Below are 15,071 nucleotides of genomic sequence, written 5' to 3'. Positions count from 1 at the left end.
CGTTCTAGATTTGTGATTGTTCAGCAATAAAGTTATAAATTTCATAACGACTTTTATTACTTTCATTTAATGTTTGAGGAAATATCACGATCATAAGAAGTTTTTAGAAAATGCTGTTTTTCCTGGAAATATCCGTTTATAAGTAGAAAAATTGTCAGAAAAATCAGTTTTCCCAACATAATTTGTGCATGTGTTTATAAAGTAGCTCGAACACGAAAAATATCTATCACGATTTACCCTCCTAACAGGGAGGTCCTGCCAGTAAGTTGGTTAAGGACAGTTATTTCAAAAGATCTTCCAGAACAATTAGTTTAAGGGCATTTCTGGAAGTTTTAATGGTTCCATTTAATGAATTATTTCTGTACAATTTACTCTGTCCATTGATTTGTATAATTTTAAAGAAGGGTTAAATGTATCTCGTTAAAACTTTCGTGTTTACAGGAAATCCTGCAATCGAATGTACCATTTTTAAAAAATGGATTTTATAACTTTTAAAATTTTAGAAAGTGGCTCCATTGATTTACTTTTTGAAACTTATTGTGTGCATCCATCAATTTTTGATTTAACACACAAATTTTTTTTGAAGTCCAGTTTAAAGTTCAATCAACGGTATTTTTAGAAAGGGTACTTTTGATAGACTTCATTCTAATGTTACATATAAGTATGATGTACGGCTGTTTGTATTAACTATAAATAAAGAAGGGATTTAATGGGTTTCTAAATTACCGAATTTGAGGTAAATTTCACAATCGGGACTACCACTGACTTCCTGTAAACTTGAACCTGATTTCCCAATTCAGACCGACCTATTTATTGGTGCGACGTTCAATTTTACATTATGTAGAATTTCAATGGAACCCATTTCAAATACCTGAACGAGTGACGTTCCTAATTGGAGGCCGGTAAAGTTTTGACTAAAATTTCTTCTAGTTTTTAATATTTTATTAACTACTTTTCTAAGTAACAATTATTTTTATGACGTCAATTAAATGAAACTAAATGTATACGTGTTTTATGACATGTAGCAAACGCTCAAAGTTCGTGGATTCATCCACCCTCCTGGGTAAAAATAAAACAAAACCTATTTCAATTTTTTCAAACTCATTGAAATGCACTACAGTTTGCTTCTTAGTTGTATGCTAAATAGAGCTCTTTATAAAATAAATATTCACTTTTAGATTATTAATAACTACAAGACTTGAATTTTAATATAGCACGATTATATCTAGATTGTTTCTGAGTCACTTAATTAATATTTATATGCAGAATGTGCAAGCGTGGCATTTCTTCTAATGCCTAGTTACTTAATGAAATGTCTTACTGATTTGGTCAGTTTATGCTCAATACAATGAGTATAATTCTATTCAGTCAATGTAGAAACAGTAAGTTTATAAAATAATAGATGGTAAAGTAATAATAAAAGATGTCATTACAAATAAATTTAAATTAAACTACCTTAACTTAAACCAAATACTTAATATTTGTAAAAACTAACAACTAAATAATATGTTCAAGAACAACAATTAATTAATAAAAAATAATAACAATAATTATAGGCTTAATTATTTATTTATCTGCTCTAAACAAACTAATTCAGGGTAAAACACTTCTGAGATCGATCTAGACTTATGTAGTCGAAATGTAGGGCTCCGCGAAGCCCTTCAAAACATTCAGAGAATCTAATCCTTCCGATTAATTTAATTTATCAATTTATTTATCCGATCAATTTAATGCTGCATGTTTCCAAATTGACTATTCTTGTTCCTGGCATTTTATTAGATACCTAAGCATTACCTGTGGTGGAAAAATCCATGTTCGAAGATTTGGTATGTTCGCTATTGCTCCGAGTGTGGGTGTAGTTGGTTATAAAGAGTGGTATTGTAAGTAGAAGATTCCCAGTTCAAATCCCGCGAGTTGCTAATTTTTTTTTTTTTTTTAAATTAATATTCAAGTATGTATATCGCCGCAGACCAAGACATTATGTATTTGGTTGTTGGACGTTAACCCTAGGCCCCAAAAATAGGCGATTACTGTACGTAATCCTTCTAAGATTTATTAAATAAGTGACGAGTGCTACAATAGTCCGAAGAAAGAAGTTAGTGACTGTTTCATCCCAGATTTTCATTTGTTTACATCCAGGAAGGCGGCCCAATAAAGCCAGATATGCAGCAGGGTTAAACCAACAGAACAGGGAATGAGGTCATCCTGGATTCCTATCCTTCTTCCCACGTAATCCTTCTAAAAAAAATTAATTAAATTTTTTCCATTTATAAAAATCCTTTTAATCCCCCCCAAAAAATTTGTTTGCGTTGTCTGTTTAATTGGTTAACCAATTTAGAAAATTATCTAGTTATTTGTAATAATTATCTTGCGTACATTGTTCGAGTGCAGTCGGCAAGATACGCCGTTCATCGTGCAGCTGACGGCGGTTGGTGGGTAGATTTACTAGAGTGGAAGTTCGCCGGTATATACCGCCTCTTTTTCAGTACTATCCCGGGCCCCGTGATATCAGGGTCGGTAGTCGGGAAGTGTGTGTAAAGATTCCCGTTTTTTTTTTTTTCATGTTTATCTACGTCGTTCGCGATAATATATTTTTTAAAAAGTTTATATATATTTGTGTTTTAAAATTTGAAACACCCTAAATAGTGCTTCTGTGTAAACTTGGATATTGCTTCTACACAAAAACTGTTTAAAGGGTGAGTTAAATATACTGTCTTTCTTATTTTTAAATGTTTCTTTATTTCTGGTAATTACTTCAAATTTAAACCATATTTTAAATTAATTTAACGCCATAAATTTTTTTGTTTCGATAGAATTTATTTTTTTTAATTTTAGGCGCGTCAACATCTGAGGTCATTGGTGCCCGGCGCTTTTGCCAGAGCACTGCCTACCGCCGGACAGTGTTCCCTCGTTAGAGGCAACATAGTCGCATCACAGGATTGTCAGCTATTAGTAGCAGATCTAATTTATAGTTGAACACTGGTTAATTTTTATCACGATTGTCTATTATTCCTTCTGTATATTTCTATTGAATCTCCTAATTTTTGTCTTGAAAATATTTCTGGCACTTTTAGGTGTTTTTCAAATTTAACATTTATCAAAATTAGGGCTTGATTTTTAAGGCTTAAACGTTGTGCACACTTCTTTCTTCCGAATTTTTGAAATTTTATCAGAAATTTGAAGAATCCAAAATTGAAGTTTCTAAAAACGGAAGTAAATTGCAATGATTTTTATCTTATAATCATATCCAAATTGTTCTGTTTTCTTTATTCTAAGATTGTTCGAAATTTTGTATCCATTTTGATTAGATATGTATTAGATTTAGATGGAAAATTTCACTTTCACTATTTTCAAAAATCTTTCAATACTTTTATCGAGAAAATTTGGAAAAATTGATAAAATATTCTGAACAATTTCCATTTTCGCTTTTTATGTTCAATGAATTCATGTGAAAAATTAGTATCGTATACATATAAATGTATATATACATATAAATGTATATATATAGCGGCAGAGGCTTTATGTCGGAAGCTATTTGAAAAACAGCGCAGATCCCTCATATAGCAGTTTCGGTTGCTGAGTTTAGCTAGCGAACAGCCTGTCTAATGTTGCTATCATGGCTAAAAGTAAACAGTAAATAAAGTTTAAAGCCTGCAGCGGTTTTTCATTTTATTATATTTTATTTCTCTTAAAAAAAGATTCGAGTTTACATCCTTCAAAACATGTTTTAAAGCCCGCTGAACAAGAAAAACAATACACTTAAGTTTTAAGTACGTTTGTAAATGAAATGAAAAGTTTAATTTTTGTAGTAAGTCGTGGGAGTGTTCATGGTTGAAACTGTCCTAGTTTGATGTTCAGCAATATCTTCCAATTTAATTCAACCTTTAATAATTGCTCTATCATGCTCTATTAGCTAGCCATAATAGCTATAAGTTTGATTATATTTTAACTCTAATATTACATGATTATAGCAGCTATAATAAACTGACGTGCTTAGATCAGCTAAACGATATTTTTTTTCCGTCTTGTTTAGTTGACATTTATCATACTACAGAAACTTAGTGTTATTAATGTTCTTATATATACCTTAGCTGATTATTCAATTTTAGACATATTAATGCAGACATTTTAAGCTTGAATAGAACAGTAACAAATTATAGTGAAACCCCTAGAATGGAATTCGTATTATAGATAACGTAAAAAAGATGCTTCTTCATTGCTCAGAAGTCTAGAGGTACAGTATTCAAGAATTAAGCTCTTAATTCTGGTATATACGAAAACATATAAATCATGCTACAAGTAAAGGCCTAGTTTTCATTTAATTTATTTTAAGGAATTAGTTTATAGGTCTGACCATTAACTTCATCAATCAGTTTTAGTGTAATTGAAACTTTGATTCCTTACATTAAGATCTACTTAAAGGTGACGAACTTATAGCATAAACATCTTTGTACACGTAGATTGTGTAAAAATTAAAACATATTAATTTTTAAACATTTCGAATTGTAACTTTGATTCGAACATTTTTACTGAAGTTTTATTAGGCTTTAGAAGGACGACAAAGCAATACGTTTTTTGATCTGAATTTTTAGTGTATTGAACATTATTGATTGATTCTTGATTAAATTTAGTTAAAAATAAGAATTAAAAAAACAGCACCTGGACATACCAAGATTTGACAGTCCTATCAACTTATAGCATCCAATCTTGAACAATCTTACATTCATATGAATATTTTATAACCACTGCATACATCCATAACCAGAAATATATTATTAACAAACAAAAACATTCGTAGCCATTAAATAATCCATTGAAACACTGTTCATCCATAATTAAATTTAAGGGAGCATGGATTATTCAATTTAGTTCACTCCTCTCTAAACGTAAAGCTGTTACCGTCACATTTGCATTCACACAGGTTTTGGATACCAAATTGCCGCTCGGATCCACTCTCTCGGGTGGGTTTTGGAATTGTTAAGTTTGTGCAGGAAGGATTCCCCTTAACACGATCGAAGTTTTCATTCCTGGCATTTTTATTCATTCGCGCTGTCTCATCTATTCCCGGTCTTTCTGTGTATTCGTTCATGCTAATCATTTATTTCTGGAAGCTCTGTACATTCATTCGCGCTATTCGTCCATTCTCGGTCATACATTCAATCGCGCTGTCGTCCAAGACCTAGTTGAAAGTCATTTAGTCGAATATGAAGGTAATGGCCTAACCCAGAAATGCGAATTACCTAAATAGTTTCTACAGGTTTCGGTAATTTTCATGAAAATGACTTGGACGATTTTCTGTAAATGCTAACAATCACTGATTACGTGCATGTTATTCTAGAACTTTTATTTCACGCAATCCATTTGATCTGCAATGTTTTAAAAAAAGTTACACTTCATAAAAGCTCTCTATTTCACAAAAAACTTGAGGAATTATAAAATTTTATAGCAAAAGGGGCCAAAAAGTTAGATTGCTTTCAAGATTACGCTTTTTTTGTGCAGTTTTTGACGATCAACCTTAATGCAACTGTCACACCGAACAGTTTTAAATGGGAATTGTTTTTTAAGGTGGCCGTAGGAGGATAACTAGATTTTTAAAATACATTTTAGTGTAATTCTATCAGAAAGGTTGTGGAAAACCTCATTTTTTTAAATTTTCTTTTAATTGGGAAAGCTAAGTACTGAAGTTAATTGATACAATTCTCGTTTGAACTCTTTTTCTGAACTGCGGAGTAAATCCGTGAAATATTTCCTTTCTACTTATATGAGAATCGTTGAAAGAGGAAGTCCAGAAGTTGCTGAACTTCTGTTTAGATTCATTCATGAATAACAAAAAATCTTATCAAAAACAAAAAGAAGTCTCTAATTAAAAAAACGGGGACAAATTTAACTGTAACCTTGAAAAATATTAGGTTACGATAATTTATTTCTGTTATGTTGTCATTTTTATCGCACTTATAGATAACCATCCCAGAATTTATTTAACGGTTAGTTGACAAAGATAACAAGGTTTTCCCTCAAGTACACTCTCATGTGAGTATTAGTGAGATAGGTAATATTCGATTTGTTTTCATTGTGATCATTGTTGATAAAAACAAAAAAATGCAGCTTATTTACTGGTCCATGAATATTTTCAATATTTAATTGACCAAACCAGCGGCTGTCAATAAATTGCTAAAATATGGCGGCAAAAAACTTAACTAATACAGCTGATGGTAGAAAGCATTTATAAACGTTGTTGTTGTTGGCGTCCATAAAGTGGATTTTATACTGTTTTATGTGTTGTGGAAATTGATGGAGAGTTGTATCCTATCCAGGACAGACTGATTGGGAAGAGGAGTTGTGATGAGGAATGAGAATGGACCAAAAATAATAGCAGAGTTATTTATTCGATTATGGCAGAGAGTTGGCTTTTTAAAAACCATTGTTTGCTTAATTTGTTAACATTCAACATTCAAATTTATGGTGATTATTTGATTTATGAAGGATATAGTTAAAAATATCAATATAAATTGGCAATAGTTATTATCTGATCAGTAATTTTCGGTAAGTGATTTTTAAAATTTCAGCATGTGATTTGAGTTCAGTAAAAATTTATTTGACTTCTTTCATCGGAAGTTTGGCATCATTTAATTTAACTTTCGGCTTTTTTTTTTAGTTAAGATTTCTGGACGCGAAGGTTCACCGATTAAAGAGGTGAAAGATGAGTTGGCGTGTCAAGAAATCCCTTCGCTGTTTTTTCTTGTCAGATGTTGAAGGTGGTAAAGTACATTGGTTTTTCCTTTTTAACAGGGCTATCTGAGAGCCATGTGCAAAAGTGCAGGATTTCAGTTCTGTCCATTTTAGACCGTAAATCAAAGAGGAAGTGGTTTAATAAATCAATTATATCCCCCTTAAGTGGTCCTTAAGTCAGTACGTGAAATGTTTAGTTGCAGAATGAGAGCATCTGAAAAGGGCATCAAGTGTGTCAGTGTATTTTTGTGTGTGAGATGATGAACTTGAGTGTGCCTGTGTAGATTCGCCAAGCCCAAATAGGGTTGCTCACATCAACTATCTCTATTACAACACTAAAGTAATAATTGTAATCCATAATACTTTTTTATTTATTTTTTTTAGATGCCCGTATTTTTTCATTCATAAGAAGACTTTAGGATTTCGTTAAGTGAAGATCTGGCTATAATGATGCTTCAATACTTTGGAACTACGTTTGTTCGGAACTTAATTTTTGAAGGAGTCACTCTGTACCAAAATGAAGCCAGGTCTAGAGGAATTATGTTAGTCTACTCTACTCCACATGTCATAGCAATATAGCGCACTTCACTTCTTAAAATGAATCTAAAATTGGTCTCTATACATGGAAGCTCATCGGATTAAACCTTAGGGGCCCCCCACCATCCTAAGGATAAAATTTGGAACCAGGAGACACTGATTCTGTAAATTGTTTATTTATTTATTCCGAATTTATTTAAATTTAAGAATTTTAAATGCTTTTTTACATATTTGATAGTGCCAGAGGCATTAAGATCTTTTATTGGTATTGAAGTGACAGTTGAGAGATACCAAACTTAAATTTGCAGTTATCTGCATTATATCTAAAAAGAAAATTGTCCATGGGAAATGATCAGCGAAATATTAGTGGATAGAGGCGTATTGCCAGCTGGCGAAATGGAAAACCAAATATTAATTTGAAAAGCCAGTCCGTAAAGTCACATTTGTGGTCGCTGCTGACGAGTTCTGTCTTCAGTCAGAACTCCTCGCGCACACCATTTTATGCAGTACTTTTTGTCTCAAATTGAACTCTGTTCATTAATTTAAAAGTATTTATTCCTTAAGTTGTAACATTTATAGTATTTTCTTTTGGAAATTGCTACTAGACTTTGGGAAAAATTTAATTAAAAAAAAAGTTTCAATTCACTTAATTAGATTTTCTTTCTGATTTTTCCTCTCTCTGCTTTGTTCTCTCTGATTTTGTTTCCTCCAAATCTTTGTTCTCAAGTTTCCTCTTTGTACTTACTCTTTGACAAATAAGTGGTCTGATTGTTTTATAAGTAAAGAAAAAAAAAAGTGGTAAAGTTTAGAGACCCGACTTTAGGTGAAAATTAAAGCACCATCTAAGCGGTTTTTCTTTCTTTAGAAACTTGTTTTGGTTTTGCTTTTCCAGCTACAGGTGTTTGATTAAATTGAAAGTAAAGGTGACAAAGTTGTTCTTCTTTTAATCTAAAGAAAACAAATTGAACTTAATAATTCTCTTTTAAAAATCTTGAATCTTGTTTAATCTTAACTAATTAGAGACTTAATTAAATTTTCTGATATTAAAACCTTTTTAAACATTTTTTTTTTTTTAGACAAATTCTCCAACAATAGATTGATTTTCTTTGCAGTAATTTTAATGATTCCTGAACCATTTTGTTGAAACAAGTGAAAATAAGTTACAACCTTCTGGAACTAATCTTGTTCTATTACCTTCAATTTTCCATTGACTACGTTCCTTTTATTTGACAGGAAATCTTTCTCTCTTTACCCGGTTTAGCAGTAGACATCCCATGTTTATTTCATTGATGATTCATGGTTTTTCTCCCATGAAGTTATACAATCTGACTCACTTGTACTGATCGGTGAATTTATTAGAAGCTTCACTTAAAAGTTTCATGAGTTTTCTTACTTTTTCTCTGCACGATATCTGGATAGATTTATTCCTTTTTTTTCTTATATTTCGTCATAATTTGTTTATTATTAAAGGTTTTCTTAGATTTCTTACGCTTTTCTTGTGTAGAGTTGTTAAGCTTGAGCGCATAATGGAGCCACTTGTGTGCGACATCAAAGACGTTTTTTTAAAACGTTGAAAATAGTGCTGAACAAAACTGAAGATATTCTGTTCATTGATGCATTTTATTCATTAATACTGATCATAATTCACGAAATAGGTGCTTATATATTCTTAGTTATTAATAGGATGAAAAAATAATTGCCATTTCAGTCGTGATACATTCATTCTGCCGAGCTTTCTGACCTAGGGACTAGGTCATCTTCAGGGCTAGTTTACAAAGTAATATTTTTACATTATAGGGTTGGTGTGTCTTCTGTCTTGTCTGTTCATAGACTGGTCTGTCCCTAGGTCGAAAGCTCGGCAGAATAAATGTATCACGACTGAAATGGCAACTATTTTTTTCATCCTACTGAAACTATGAATCAGTCACCAAAAAGAATGAACAGCAATTCTTAGTTATTGATTACTTGAAACCGAGAAGAAGAAATAATAAATTTCCACTTTATGTATTTGAAATTGTTGAACTTCAGTTACTACGTAACATTCAAATTAAGTTTACCATATAGTCTACTCTACTTATAATAGTTATGGCGTGCAAACTAAGTTTTGCAAACTTTCTTAAGTATATCGTTTCTCTAGTTCTTGTCAATAAAATATGTTACATCTCTGTGATGAAATTGTGCTCTCAATTTTCAGTTTACATATAATCAGACATACCTGTAACTAATTTATTGTCTGTACATTACATAAATTTTGTACGGGAATAGTAAAATGTATTTTTTCAATTTTTATTATTATAAGGGAAGCAATGTGATCTCAAATTGGGATTTCGGGTCTGATTGGCTGGCAGTATACTCCTGCTGGCCAATCCCTACCATGGATTTAGATATTAGAAATGATAAAGGGTAATTTTTTACACGCTTAATGCGACAAACAATGGAGATATAAGGAAATTGGTGCTAGTTTGGCCAGATAAAGGGAGTTTCCGGTAAGGGGAGGAACTATACAGGCCAGCTCGAAATTACAAAAACTGGGATTGATATTATTCATTTAAATCATTGGGGGAAAAGTGGGAAAAATTAGAAATTAGCATCTGATTGGAGCGGAAAAGGAGGTTGTTCGGAAACGATAACAGCTTTTTCGGTCTGAATTCAATTTTGTTAATGGTATAGAACCTCTACTTTCTTTCTTTAATTATGAAAATTAAAGAAAATTATACGTGTTAATTTGTTTGACCAAAATATGGGTGTTTAGCGAAGGAAACCTAAGGTTTAAACCAGGAAAAGTTTTTTTTTTTTATAATGACCTGAGTGGCTACTTAAGCTAGCTTTCACTACTACAACCAAAGAAGGCACTTTTCATTTTCAAACGTTCCGGAAATTGTAAGGAATGGAGGAATAATCAGGAAGTACAAAGAGAAAAAGACAACCTGTATGTAAACCAGTAGTGTATTTTAGAACAGTAGACCTAATTCAGTTTGCCTATTACGAAAAACTACTAAATATTAGGGACTATCAGCTAGTTCTAACAGGGAATAGTGTACTTTGTGGCAGAAACAACACCTATTTAAGGCAGCACTAAATATTGCAACATGGGTTGGCCTTTTTCGTTTCATTCATTGCGAAAAATGAAGGAATAATTAAAAACTATCAGCTAGCTTGGGCAGGAAATTGATGTGAGACGGCGGAATTTAAAGCAAACTCATTTCACATATACTTAACATCTAAGCATTTATTAATTGAACCATAAATTTTCATTTACCGTTAGAGTAAGAACAATACTTCTTAAATATACTCTATGCTGAAGTTGTTTTCATTCAGTCAGATTTTTTAACATTGATTAATGAAAAATGGGGTGTACAATCTGGCTACATTCAGTCGAAACATAGTCGAAGGAGAAGATCCGCTCTTGTTTAATAAGTTGACGGCATGATCTCCCTAACGGCTTTACAAACCTTTGGACTATTTTCATATCCAAAGGCTACAAAGATACCTTAGAATAATAGAGAAGATTTAGGAACTGGCTCTGTTAGCCTGCTCAGGGGAGCAGTTACCCGGGGGGCACCACGTGGAGGTAGAGCTCAGGTTTCTGCCCCCCAAAAAATACCATTCTTGCCTATATAAAACCACATTCCAACCAGTTTTGACCCCCTATAAAGCAGGCTTAGTTGCAAATGTCAATAATATTGGCATTCCATCACCTGCGAAGGCAACGGGGTGAAAACCAGTGATTCTGGAATGCGGTTAGCCGCGAAAAAAATTTGGCATGAATGGCGGAAAAAAGGTTATTCGCGTTTGGGGGAAACAAAAGGAATAGAACAACAAAAACCAACAATATAACAAACAATACAACCAACAACAACTGAAAATCGAAAAACGAGAGGAATGAAACAATGGAATGAAACAACAAAACGACTGAAACAAAACCAACAAACAACAACCAAATACAATATAAAAACCTGAAAATACATAGTAAAAATACATAATATATATACACAATATAAATAAATAAAATAAATATTTAAAATAATCTTGAAGAGAAAGAGAACATGCTTAGTACCAAAAGACACAAACCTTTGCTGCTCTACTTGGACTTGAAGTTCCGAAGAAGGATATTAGTAGTGGCCATATAAATGAATAATTATGATTCCATTTACTTAAAAAATGACTAGTGTCATTTTGTCATGCACTAAATATATATCATGCACTAAATAGAGTGGCTGGTTGATGTGTAGCTGAAAACCTTAACTAAAAAGCAAATACTAAACTTTAATTTTGAAATTACTTTAACTATCTAATTTATTGGTCCACCTGAAAACCCTAACTAAAAAGCAAATTCTAAACTTTAATTTTGAAATTACTTTAACTAGCTAATGTGTTATGTCATCCTTCTTCTTGAAGTTCCTAACATGCCCTAATAAATGGAATCATAATTATGTATAAAACCGAAGTATTTGCCATTGACGGAAAAGATAGTTAGCCAAATAGTAACAACTAAGTAAAATTTGGCCAACTATAAAAATGTTAAAATTTTGATAAGGAGAGCTTAGAGTGCCGCTCGTTCCAGGCGAGCCTGGAGCGAGTGACACTCTACTAATCGCGCCCGAACGTCATCGATATAACCACTATAATTCCCCAGTCTACCTTTTTTGCTGTAGGTTGGGATATGTAACAATATCTTGCAGTTACATATCCATCGATGTTGCCTCTTCTTCTTCTGCACCACATCAGGTTAACGCAAAAGTATAACGCAAAAAATTATAGCGCATTACAGTGCGGAATTTAGAAAAATTTGAAAAAATTGAATAAAAAAAAAAAAAAATTAAATAAAGTTAGAGAAGTTGAAATCAATCTCCGATAAAAACACTCCCGGAAGTTTAACACTCCCGGAACTTTAACACTCCCGAGCTGAAACAGAGAAAAGAAAAAAAAACAGCCTCCCTTTGGAGGTAAGTGGTTTTTGTTATGTCTGCATATGTTTATTGCTTTCTATGTTAGAAAGAGTGCATGGTATTCTGAGCTGGGGTAACCGTGGGGTCGCTACTCCCCAGGTAGCTGCATGCATCAGCTACCCCTTGCGGCACTTTATTGGCAATGTTACCGGAACCTCAAAGAAAACTGCCCGAAAGTAGTAATTTGCTTTTAATTGCAAATTTAGGGTACCGGCCGAACAATAATGGGTTTAACTATTAGGTGTTTAATCTTAGTTTGAAACGTGTAAAGTCTAAAAGCCGTTTGATACCTAAGCATCAAGTCCTTAAAAAAATGAAGTAAAATAATAGTAAAAAAGTGTTTCAGGAAATCTGTTACAAAAACTGTAAAAGAATTGGATAGAATTCTGATTCGTCTAGAGTTAAGTTCAAAAGAAGAAAAGAGACATCAATTCGAAAATAAATAAAGGTACCATTTTTGTACTATTACAAACAAAACGATATTCAGAACGGTGATTACTATCCAATCTAATCCCGTTCCTTTATCTCATCAAATCCAGTTCATATATCCCATCTAATCCAGCTTCTCTATCCCATCTAATCCAGTACATCTATCCCATCTAATCCAGCTCATCTATCCCATCTAATCCAGTTCATCTATCCCATCTAATCCAGCTTCTCTATACCATCTAATCCAGTACATCTATCCCCTCTAATCCAGTACGTCTATACCATCTAATCCAGCTCATCTATCCCATCTAACCCAATGCTTCTATCCCCCATCTAATTAAGTACTCTATCCCACCTAATCCAATAAATCTATCCCATCTAATCCACTTTATCTATACCTACATAATCTCTAATTATCGTATACTTCAAAATAAAATTTACCAGACGTGACAAATGATTATTCCAAATTACTTGCATCTTGAATATTATATTTAGCCTATCAGGATGCAAATTTTCAGCCTTAAATGTGTGCACTAATCAAGCTTTCTTTGTAAAAGGCAAGCATGATTAGGTTAAGCACAATTAGGCCTTACTTTTCAAAAATAATGAAGGTAAAATTAAATGAACTCAAATTCCAAACTAGAATGCATTTTCGTAAATAGTATTTTTAGTAGTAGCATGTTTATAGTTATATATCTATAGTTATTGTTCATTTCCGGAACAGTTTGTCTGTGTGTTAGAGCGTTTCTGTTTGAATGTGTAACAATTAATAACGTGAATATGTAGGACAATTTTTGCATAATATTGGACGTGATCTTTTATTTCATATTTACACCAAAATTTATTATTGCTACCAGATCGGAACTTTTATTTATTCTTTTAAATAAAACATTACAGAAGTTTCCTAATATGCCTTCTTATTGGGCCGGGTCTAAATGAACAAGAACTAACTCGATCAATACAGTACGGAACGGAAGATCGCAGAACGGCGTATGACGGTAGCATGCTACCCTAGAAGAATTACGAAACCAATAAAGCGACTAGATACGTGTAAATCGACCGGCCCCTATTCACGAGCGACCTGCTTTTCTCTGACGAGCTAAAAGCCGACGAGATTTAAATTCGTCGTTGTTTTGCAAGTATCGCCGCGCCCAACAAATAACGAAGTGCGCGCCGTATCTCGTCGAACGATAGACCCAGCTTTAAGTTTACAGAGATTTCTCAATTTCATTATCTTTGAATTCGATCTCAGAAAATAAGATTCTAAGAGTCTTATTAGAACTTACAGATCGGTTAAATCAGATCATATGTGAAGTTTTAAGACATAGTTTTTCTAATAGTTTACCATTTTTCTATTGTATAATCTTGAGTTCATTCAAAATTGTAGATTAATCGGAAGTGAAATTGGGTGCCCAAAAGGTTATTTTAAATCACCAATTTTTGTGTTTTGAATATTCTAATTTTTAAATGTTGTTACATCTTACTAACGTATACAGTGAACAATTATCAGAACCTTTTATTCAACAATCCTATCAACTCAATCGTACTGCTTTGATTTCATGTTACTAAAGTCAAATAAAATTTAATACATATTCCTTATTTCTAAACTCTTAACAACAAGCATCACCACAATCTGCCTTTTAGTTAACTATATCCATAATCCACTTTTCTTTTTATCTAACAAAACATCTTAAACACCTCGTATCTGAGATGACTCAGGACTGGCTGCAGTCCAGCTTCTGCAGTTACCTCGATACAGGTCTTTTATTTTGTTAGCAGATGAAAAAAGTGATATTAGATTTTTATAGCGTAGACTATAATTTGTGATGCTTGCTGTTTAAGTTAAAGAAATTTCTCATTAAGTAACATGAAATAAAGAAGTCCAATAGTGTGAGGAATTTGACATTCTATATTCTGATTGTTCTAAAATATACAAAGGTCACAAATAATATCTATTTAAATATAGAATATGTTGTCATAAAATTTGACTTAAAAATAAATAAATAAACCTTCTGTGAAAGCCACAACTTACTTTCCCTCAAATCGCTACCTTAATAAACTCAAAAATAGGATGTACGTAACAAAATAATGGTGAACAATAACCAAACAGGAACACTTAACAAAACAAGACAAAGAGAATCTGATCTCAGAAGAATGTTTTAAATAATACAAAACATAAATCCACACATTTACTGATATATATAATCTCTCGTTGCTTGCACATTCCTTTATCAAAAACCCGAAATAGATCATTTATAATTTTGCTCGAGTAGAGATTAAGCAAAAATCTGTACCTAAAACACAGTTCTCTTTAAAATGTAATTTTAATTTAGTATTTATAGTTTTTACCCAATTTAAATGAACTCTTTTTTTTAATTTTATTTTATTAAAATTTATTTTTGTTGCATCATTTACTTTAATGTAATT

At 32.3% G+C, this 15,071-nt stretch overlaps 1 protein-coding gene across 6 annotated transcripts in view; it reads left to right on the top strand.

Annotated features, from left to right (window-relative positions):
- Positions 1-2,496: 2,496 nt before the first annotated feature.
- Positions 2,497-15,071, top strand: part of by (focal adhesion protein tensin) — a 572,440-nt gene continuing 559,865 nt past the window's right edge. For 4 of the 6 annotated variants that reach the window (XM_074132643.1, XM_074132642.1, XM_074132647.1 and 1 more), the window contains exon 1: positions 2,498-2,696. The gene's annotated coding sequence lies outside the window, so the exon portion shown is untranslated. Of the gene's footprint in view, positions 2,697-15,071 lie in introns of all 6 variants that reach the window. The other 2 variants (XM_074132644.1, XM_074132635.1) reach the window with 1 other exon arrangement.

The sequence above is a fragment of the Rhodnius prolixus genome, unplaced genomic scaffold, assembly GCF_049639745.1.
Source record: "Rhodnius prolixus isolate KJV_2025 unplaced genomic scaffold, Rpr scaffold_4, whole genome shotgun sequence".
Taxonomy (NCBI): Eukaryota; Metazoa; Arthropoda; class Insecta; order Hemiptera; family Reduviidae; genus Rhodnius; species Rhodnius prolixus.
The sequence above is the reverse complement of the archived record's forward strand: the minus strand, read 5'-3'. Positions and strand labels throughout refer to the sequence as shown.